Source organism: Etheostoma spectabile, chromosome 16 (assembly GCF_008692095.1).
Source record: "Etheostoma spectabile isolate EspeVRDwgs_2016 chromosome 16, UIUC_Espe_1.0, whole genome shotgun sequence".
NCBI lineage: Eukaryota > Metazoa > Chordata > Actinopteri > Perciformes > Percidae > Etheostoma > Etheostoma spectabile.
The window spans coordinates 19,698,330-19,708,733 of NC_045748.1; positions in this window are offsets into that span (position 1 = coordinate 19,698,330).

The window sequence follows — 10,404 nt, forward strand, 5'->3', positions numbered from 1 at the left end:
TACGGATTATCCGGAAGTTTCTAAAACAAATCCTCTCTTCCTTCTAGTTAGTTTTAACTCTCAGACTTATTATTGGTCAAAATGTAGGGAATCTTTTCCGGTCGCAGAGTAAATATGGAGACTATCGGACTTAAATTGTTGGCTGTGATCTACAAAAACTGTCGGCAGAAACTATGAAAATACCATGCGCTGGAGGCTTTTCAGTGAGTTTTTTTTTCCCCAAACAAATTGCCTCTCTCCTCCAGTTTTAATTATTTATACATCCTAGTTGTGTCAACATGTAGGGAATCTGGTGCGATCGCAGACATGTACAGATGGAGTCTATCGGATTAAAAAACTCTTCGCGCTAGGCTCCACCAACGCAGATCTAGAATTGAAAAAAAAGACTCTGGCCCCGTACTCTGAGGAAAAGGAACTCACCCTAGAGCACAGGTTCTGATACTGAGAGGGCAGAGGGGGGGCTGAAGGACGATGCTCTGAAACAAGCAAATGTATCTCCTCTCCAGTTTTAACTTTGTAGACTTCATAGTGGGCAACAAATGTAGAAAATTTGTGGTGATCGCAGACAGGTAATATGGAGTCTATCAGATAACATGTTCACCTAGGGAAAACACGGCCATACAACACATGAAAGGCTCAGACACACAAAACCCTATCATGACCACTGTTCCCTGGCGGCCATGTTGACCAACTGACTCCAAATGAGTTTCCATTGTGTGGTGTGTGTGGATGGGCCCAATAGCAGGCACACTGATAAAAATTCTGCGGAATTTTCTAGTCAGTGTGCGATGGCTGCATAAGCAGCAATCGTCACAAATGATTATGATTGCCCGACTGAGTCAGTGTGCGATTGTGCTGAATAAGCAGCAATCGGCACAATGATTATTATTGCCCATTACTTATTATTATTATATTTAGTGGAATGCTGTTCAGATTCCAAACTATTGTTATTCGGTCTTTAGTATCTTTTTTTTTATTATTCCGTCGTTTTTTGGCTCTCTGTATCTTCTGAATACTTTCAGCTATTTTTAAAACCGCTAACTTTTTCAAATCTTCAGCTCTTCAGCAGATGATGGGGACTGCTTCAGCTATTTTCTGCTATTTATACGTTTCAAATATTAATATTTTAAACAATTTTTTTTAACATTAAAGTCAAAGAGCAAGCTCAAATCCTTCAAATCTTCTTTGCTAAAAGTGTATCTCCCCTACAGGTTTTCACCTACATCATGGTTCAAACTTTAAACGTTCACAAAATATTCAGCTGATCCGACTATGGCTTTTCAGATGGACATATTTACAGTTTTTGGGAAAAGCTGTTTAAGTCTGGTGACATTTTCGATTTTTCGGAATTATAATGGGTGTGTATTGCTGAGTAGAGGGTGGAGTGATGACATCAGAGGAAAGCTTAGGACACTATTGATCTTACTCCGTTCTCTATAACTTGCTCCCACAGCCAACACTCAAACTTGTCCATGAAGTTTGTACATAAAAACGTAGGTATCCTTGTTAGTTTCAGCCCATGTGCTCATTTATGTGATAGGAATTATACTTTTTGCTCAGCGAGCTTTCAAAGACCAGAGGTCACGATCTTGGCTCCATTCCCTGCAATGTTAACGATTGTCCCCATTTCTGAGCAAAACGCAGAGCGAACCACTTTTTAAATCGATGATACGCCCACCATTTATAACTTTATCCACATGAATTTTACATCTACATTACCCAAGGCCTTCAGGTGCTAATGGGCAAGTTATTTCTTTCTATCTCATAATCCTTGGCGCAATGAACATTGTTGGGAGTGGTGTACAACTGGATAAGGAGCAGTGGTTTTCCATTAGCTGACAGTAAAGAAGGGTACAAACAGCTGCGGTCGTTAAATGATTGCAGATCAAAAGAGATGACATCACAGACATCAAATGGGATTAATAGCGTGTTTAAAACATGGCCACTGATTAGCTGTAGCCATGGCAACGCCCTCCCCAGACATCCAAAAACTATCTATGTCGGTCTGTTCATTGTATATTTGCAATGTATGTTAGCTGTTCTGAACAAAATCCTTTGGTGTCCACACACACAGACACACCACACACACACACACCGAACAGGACACTACCACACACACACAGACACACACCTACAGACCAAACACACACACACACACAAACACACACACACAATACACACACAGAGACACACACACCGACACACAGACAAACAGACACAGACACACAGACACACATAGACACACACACACCAAGAAGAGACCACACACACACCCAGAGCAGACCCACACCAACCGACAAACCACACACAAGCAGAGGACACACAAGAGCCACAGACACACAGGAACACACAGAGGACAGAGGACACACACATACAAAGGACAACACAGACACAGAGACAGACACACACACACACAGAAACCCACCACACACAAGCAGCAGAGACACAGACACAAGACACACATCCACCACACAGACACACACACGCACACAGACACAACCACAACAGTGATACCACACACCAACACAGCACACACCATTAACACAGCGAACCACACACACAGACACCCACACACAGACACACACACACAGACAACCACATACGGACAGACCCACACACACACACACACACAGGGCACACAGACACAAAAAAAACATAGACACCACACACACAAGCAGGCGACACCACACACACCACACAGAGACAGAACAAATACACCCACACCACACACAGATAAATATATAGTAAAATGTTTTTTTTTTCTGTCAGCAGTTCATTGGTGACGCGCAGTGGTGGTATGTGAAAGCCATTCATGGCGGTGGGCCAGGGTTCAAGTCCTGAAGGCAGTTATCTATTGTTGTTTCTGAAGGATTTTAGCCCCTTATGGATTATTTATTATGCCTACGTTTTTTGGTGGTCCGTATCTCTTGAAGACTTTTAGTCATCAAAAAAACATTCAGCTTTTAAAATCTAGCTTGGCTCCTTATGTGCCTTGATTTTATCACACGAATAAAAAAACATTCCTCTTTTTCAACTTTTTTTTACTACTTTAACACTGAATTAAGCTCTATGCAAGTTCGCTCAGCAGTTCAATTTTTTTGAACTTTTCCACCATTTGTTTTAGATTACTGTGTTGTTATTCAACTTAATTAAAAAAACATCCTACTGTTTTCAACTCTCTCACTTACTTTCAACTTTTTACTGATTGGACACCCAGGTTAGCTTTAGCAATTCAGCTACTTCCGCATTCCAGGCATTTCTGCAGAAAGGCATTTTTAGTTATTTCTGATTCGCAATCGACGCCAAATTTCGTGCCCGATAATAGTCCAAAGCGTTGCCAACACGCGCAACACATTAACCGGAAAATGTTGTTGGTAATGAGCGGGAATGGTTTTGTATGATTTTTCTAAGAGATTGCCGCGTGTTTTACCGAAATAGGCAAAACAAACGGCAAACTTTTCATTGACTTGAATGGGAAATGTTCGGGAAATCGCTCAACATTGCCAAAACGGCCCCCCCTTTGGCACCATGCTGGTCGCCATACTTTAACGTAGGAAACATGATTACAAATTAAACCGAAGACAGAATTTGCGGTTATGGGCTGAAGGGCGTTCAGATACAAGAACGGTTTCTCCAGAATCCCAGTTTACGTAGCGTCCCGTTTTCAGGACCGGTCAGATTTCCAATGTGGGTGTATGTGGCGGACTGTTCGGAGTAGAGTGGGGGACAGAGTGGGGGACTAAAAAAGTTTATCTTTTTTGTTCTCTATAACGGCTCCCCACAAACGCCAACATTCTAACTTGTAATGGACAATATACATCAAAACCGCTAGGATCGTGTCTAGAATAATAGTTGGGTCAAAATGTAGGGAATCTTGTTCCGGTAGCAGACGTGTAACTATGGATGTCTATCAGAATTAAAGTGTTCACGCTAGGGCGAAACAACTGCCAATACAAAACACATTGAAAACGGCTCAGACACACACCCTATCCTGACCCCTGTGCACTGGCGGCCATGTTGAAAAAATGACTCCTTAAATGATGTTCCAATGGTGTGTGTGTTGTGAATGGGCCCAAATAGCAGGCACACTGATAAAATTTCGCGGAAGTTTCTAGTTCAGTGTGCCGTGGATGCTGCAATAGCACACTCGGCACAATGGATATTATTGACCATACCTTATTAGTATTATGATATTATTATTATTCCGCCTGTTGTGGACCACTACTAGTCCCAAAAGCGTTTGCCAACACGCGCAACACATTACACCGAAATTGGGGTATTGATCGGGAATGGCGGGGCTATGTGGTTTCAACCAGATTTGCCGCGGGTTTTCCGAAAGCGGCAAAATACGGCAAAAAAAATGCCCATAGACCATGAATGGGAAATGTTTGGAAATCGCTCAAAATGGCCCCCTCTTTGGGACCGTGCTGCATTGCCATACTTTAACGTAGAACATGATTACAAAAGTTTAACCAGAAAAGACAAGACTTGGTTTATGGCTGATGGGCGTTCCGATCTCAAAACCAACGGGTTTTCCCAAATCACAGTTAACGTTTCGTTCCGTTTTCAGAGCGTCTCAGATTTTCCAAGGGTGTGTATGTGGTGGAATGTTCAGAGCTAGAGTGGGAGACAGGACTGTTAGTGAGGGGCTGCGGTAGGATATATGGACGGTCCCGAACAAATGGCTCTTTCTCCTCCAGTTTAACTATGCAGTCTTCATTATTGGTCAAAATGTAGGAAAATCTGGTCGGTCGCAGGGACATGTAAAACTATGGGCGACTATCGGACTTAATATGTTGGGGGCCTGTGATCTACCAAATGCGAAGAGAAAATCATGAGAAAAATCATGCAGCCTGGGAACGATTCAATGATTTATTTACCAAAAACAAATTGCTCTCTCTCCTCAGGTTTAAACTCTGTAGACCGGTCATAATGTGTTAAAAGTAGGTAATCTTGTGCCGATCTCGACATGTAAAACTATGGAGTCTATGGACTAAAAACTTTTCGCGCTAGGCTCACCAACTGCGATACTAAGCAGTGAAAAAGGACTCTGGCACGTACTCTAACGAAATCACCATAGCAACAGTTCTGTAATGAGAGGAAGAGGGAGGGCCGCAGGGACGATGCTCTGAAACAAACAAGGATGGTCTATCTCTCCCCAGTTTTAATTCTTCAGACTATAGTTGGTCCAAAATGTAGGGAATCTTGTGCCGATCCCAGACATGTAACTATGGGTCTATCAGACTTACGTGTCACGCTAGGGTAACCAATGCCAATACAACACATTGAAACGGCTCAGAAACACCACACCCTCCCTAATCATGAACCTTTCCCTGGCGGCCATGTGACAACTGACTCCTATGATGTTTCAAAGGGTGTGTGTGTGTGGATGGGCCCAATGCAGGGCACACGATAAAATTTCTGCGGAATTTCTAGTTGAAGTGTGCCGAGGTGCGGCAATAAGCAGCACTCGGCACAATGACTATTATTGCCCATACTTATTTTAGTGGGAATGATGTTCAGCATTCCAACTATGTTATTCGGTTCTTTATATCTTTTCTTTTATTATTCAGTAAGGGGGTTTTTTGGCTCTCGTAGCTTCTGCAACTTCCGCTATTTAAAATACCTTAACTTTGCAAATCTTGCAGCTCTGTCAGCGATGATGGGGACTTCGTCAGCTATTTTTTGCTATTTATCACTTTTCAAATATAAGCTTTTAAACAATTTGTTTAACATAAGTCAATGAGAGCAAGCTTCAAATTCCTTCAAATCTTTTCGCTTAAAAGTGTATCTCCGCCTACAGGTTCACCTAAATTAATGGTTCAAACTGTAAAACGTTCACAATAATATTCAGCTATCGACTATGGCTTCAGATTGACATATTTACAGTTTTTGGAAAAAGCTGTTGTTGAAGTATGGTGTTACTTTTATGATTTTTCTGGATTTTAATGGAGTGTGTATTGCCTGAGCTAGAGTGTGGAGTGAGTCATCAGAGTGAAAGGCTTCAAAAATATTTATCTACTACGTTTCTCTATAACTTGCTCCCAGCCAACACTCTTCAACTTTCATGGACAGTTGTACATCAAAACGTAGGTATACATTGGATAGTTTCAGCCAATGTGCTCATTTTTATGTGATAGAAATTATTACGTTTTTGGCTCCGCGAGCTTTCAAGGACCAGAGTTCCACGATCTTGCTCCATTCACTGCAATGTTAAAGCTTGTCCCCATTCTGAGCAAAACGCAGAGCGAAACACTTGGTTGTAAGCGAGGATACGCCCCCCCACATTTATAACTTTATCCACCATGACTTTTTACATCATAATACAGTCACAAAGGCCTTACAGGTGCTCCATGGGCAAGTTATTTTCTTTTATCTCATATCCCTTGGCGCATGACCATTTGTTTGGGAGCTGGTTGCACTGTCTAAGGAGCAGTGTTACATTAGCTGAAGGGAAAGAAGGGGACAACAGCTGCGTCGTGAAACTGTTGCAGATCAAAAGAGATGACATCACAGACATCAAAAGGCTTCCTAGCTGTGTTTACAACACCCATGGCCACTGATTAAGATGTAGCCATGGGCAACGACCTCCCGGACACTCCAAAAACTCTCTATGTCTGTCTGTCTCATTTATATATTGCAATGTATAGCTTTATGAACAAAATACTTTGGTGTCACACACACAGACACACACACACACACACACACAGACACAGACACATACCACACAACACACGACACACACATACAGAAAAACACACACACACACACACAACACACACACCACATACAAACACAGAGACACACACAGGACCACAGACACCACAGACACAGCACACAGACACAAATAGACAACACACAAAAGCAGCAGACACACAACACCCAGAGACAGACACACCACACACAGACACACCACACACAACAGAGACACACAAGGACACAGACACACAGGACACACACAGAGACAGAAACACACATACACAAGGTACACACAAAGAACAGAGACAGACACCACACACACGACACACAAACACAAGCAGAGACAAAGACACACAAACACTACACACAAACAGACACACAAACGCAACAGACAAAACACACACAGTTGATACACACACACACACACAGACACACACAACATACACAGAGACACACCCCACAGAAAACACCACGAACACACACCAGACACACCACATACAGGGGACAGACACACACACACACACAACACAGGGACACAGACAAACATAGACACACCACACAAAAGGCGAACACACACCCAAACACAGAGACAGACACATACAACACACACAGACACACAGATAAATTATATATATTAAAATGTTTTTGGTTGGTCAGCAGGTCAAGTGGGGGTGGCAGTGTTTATGTGAAACGCACTTCATGGGTGGGCCAGGGTTCAAGTCTGCCAGGCAGTTCATCTATGATTTTAGAAGGATTTAGCCGCCTTATGATTAGTTATTTTCCCTACGTTTTTTTGGTTGTCGTATCTTCGGAAGACTTTTAGTATCAAAACCATTCAGCTTTTAAAATCTTAGCTCTGGCTCCTTATGGTGCCTGGATTTTATTCAACTTAATAAAAAAAAATTCTCTGTTTTCAACTTTTTGTTACTACTTTAAAATATGATTAAGCTCTATCTCAACGTTTAGCTTCAGCATTTCATTCTTTTGAATTTTTCACCCCATTTGTTTGTAGACATTACTGTGGTTATCAACTTATTAAAAAACATTCCTACTTTTTCAACTTTCTCACTACTTCAACTTTTACTGATTGACCGGGTTAGCTTTAGCAATTCAGCTATTCAGCATTCCCACGCATTTTCTGCAGGAATGCATTTTCGAGTTATTAAATTATTATTCAGGTGCAGTGGTGGCGATTAAGCAGCACCGGCACAATGGCCTATTATTGCCCATAATTATTATTATATTATTTAGTGGAAGCTGTTCAGCATTCAACTATTGTTATTCGGTTCTTTATGTATACTTTCTTTTAATTATTTCCGTACGTTTTTTGGCTTCTCTGTATCTTCTGCATACTTTGAGCTATTTAAACGTTCAAATTTTCAACTCTTCCGCTCTTCAGAAGATGATGGGACTCTCAGCAATTTTTCTGCTATTAGACTTTTCAATGATTAAGCTTTAAACACTTTTTGTTAACATAAAGCAAATGAGCGCAAGCTTCAAATCCTTTTAAATCTTCTTCTGCTTAAAAGAGGTACTCCTCTACCGTTTTTCACCTCATTCATGGTTCAAACTTAAAACGTTCACAAAATATTCAGCTATCGCTATGGCTTTTCAGATGACATATTATTACAGTTTTTGTGAAAAAGCTGTGTAAGTTGGTGTACATTTTTATGATTGTTCTGGATTTAAAGGGTGAGTGCCTGAGCTAGAGTGAGGAGTGATGTCATCAGAGTGAAAAGGCTTCAGAAAATATCCACAGCGGGACCTCAACCAAAGTATCCCCATAAAGAAAGTCAACTCCTAGTGATGGCCCAGGGGCATAGGACGGGGTTTATCCCCGCCGCAGTACATAAACCCTGACAAAGGAATAACCCTATTATGATTTCTTGTGGGTTTCAATTTAATTAAAGCCATTCCGATTTTTTCAAATTTTCTCACTACTTCAACATTTTTACTGAATTATGCTATTTCTCAAGTAGCATTAGCATTTCAATTTTTTTAGAATTTTTCCATCTTTTTACATTTTTGGGTTGTTTTTCAACTTAATTAAAAACCATTCCAAATTTTTCAACTTTTTTTTTACTTAAGTTTCCTACTTTTTTCCACTCTTTTTCAAAACTTCAACATCTTCTTACTGACTTAAGCTTTTTCTACAGATTAGCTTAATATTCATTTACTTCATTCATTTAACTAATTCAACGGGTTTAGCTTTGCAATTCAGCTATCAGCATTCCCCCCGCATTTTCTGCAGGAAATGCATTTCTAGTTTTTATTATTCTTCATCTTCCGCCAATTTCGTCCCGCTACTAGTCCCAAAAGCGTTGCCAACACGCGCAACACATTACACCGACCTGTGGGTAATGATCGGGAATGGTGTGCTATGTAGTTTAAACCAAATTGCCGCGTGGTTTTACGAAATCGCAAAAATACGGCAAAATCTCTCATGACTTGAATGGGAAATGTTCAGGAAATCTTCAACATCGCTCAAAAACGCCCCCTTTTTGGGACCGTGCTGCGTCGCATACTTTAACGTAGAAACATGATTAAAGGTTTTAAACCCGAAGCAAAGACTTGGCCCTTTTATTGGGCTGAATGGGCGTCAGATATAAAGCACGGTTTCTCCGAATCCCAGTTTACGTATCGTCCGTTTTAGACGTCTCAGTTTTTCCCAATGTGTGGTATGTGGTGGAATTTTCAGAGCTAGAGTGGACGACAGGTGGGGCTGGGGGACGGATCTCTGGAAGTTTCCAAACAAAATTGCCTTCTCCCCCAGTTTTTAACTTTTCAGACTTATTATTGGGCAAAAGGTAGGAAATCTTGGTTCTGGTCGCAGACATGTAACTATGGAGTCTATCGGATTAAATTGTTTGGGTGTGATCTACAACTGTCGACAGAAATATGAAAAAAACATTTAGCTGGGGACGATTCATAGATTTTTTTCTCCAAACAAATTGCTCTCTCTCCTCCAGTTTTAAATCTTTATCCATCATAGTTGGTCAACATGTAGAAAATCTTGTGCCGACGCAGACATACTATGGAGGGCTATCGGACTAAAACTTTTCGCGCTAGGCTCACCAAATGCAGATAGACAACATTGGAAAAAAAAACTGGCTCCCTCTGACGAAATCGCCAAAAGCAACAGGTTTTGATACTGAGAGGACAGAGGGAGGGGCTGCCCGGACGTTTTGTTCCCGAACAAATGTCCTCTCTCCCCAATTTTAACTTCAGACAATCATTTTTGGTGGAATGTAGGAAAAACTTGTTCCGATCCCAGACATGTAACTATGGAGTCTATCAGACTTACGTGTTTTAAGCTAGGGGAACCAACTGCCAATACAACACATGGAAAACGGCTCAGACCCCACACACCCCTATCAAGACACTGTTCCCTGGCGGCCCTGTTGACCAATGACTCCCAAAATTACATTTCCAATGGTGTTGTGGTGGATGGCCCCAATAGCAGGCACAAATGATAAAATTTTGCGGAATTTTTAGTCTGACTTATAACTTTGTTCATTTGACTTTACTTTAGGGCTGGCCAGAAAAACTCCCTGCGCTGAATGCTGCAGAAGCGGAGGATTTGGATTGGGCAAGTTCTGAAGTTTGCCCCACACAGACGGTAAATTTAAGTTCTTCTGCGTGATGTTCATAATAAAGTTCATAAAAAAATTATTTTGTCAATGTGTTCATTCTTAGTATTACATG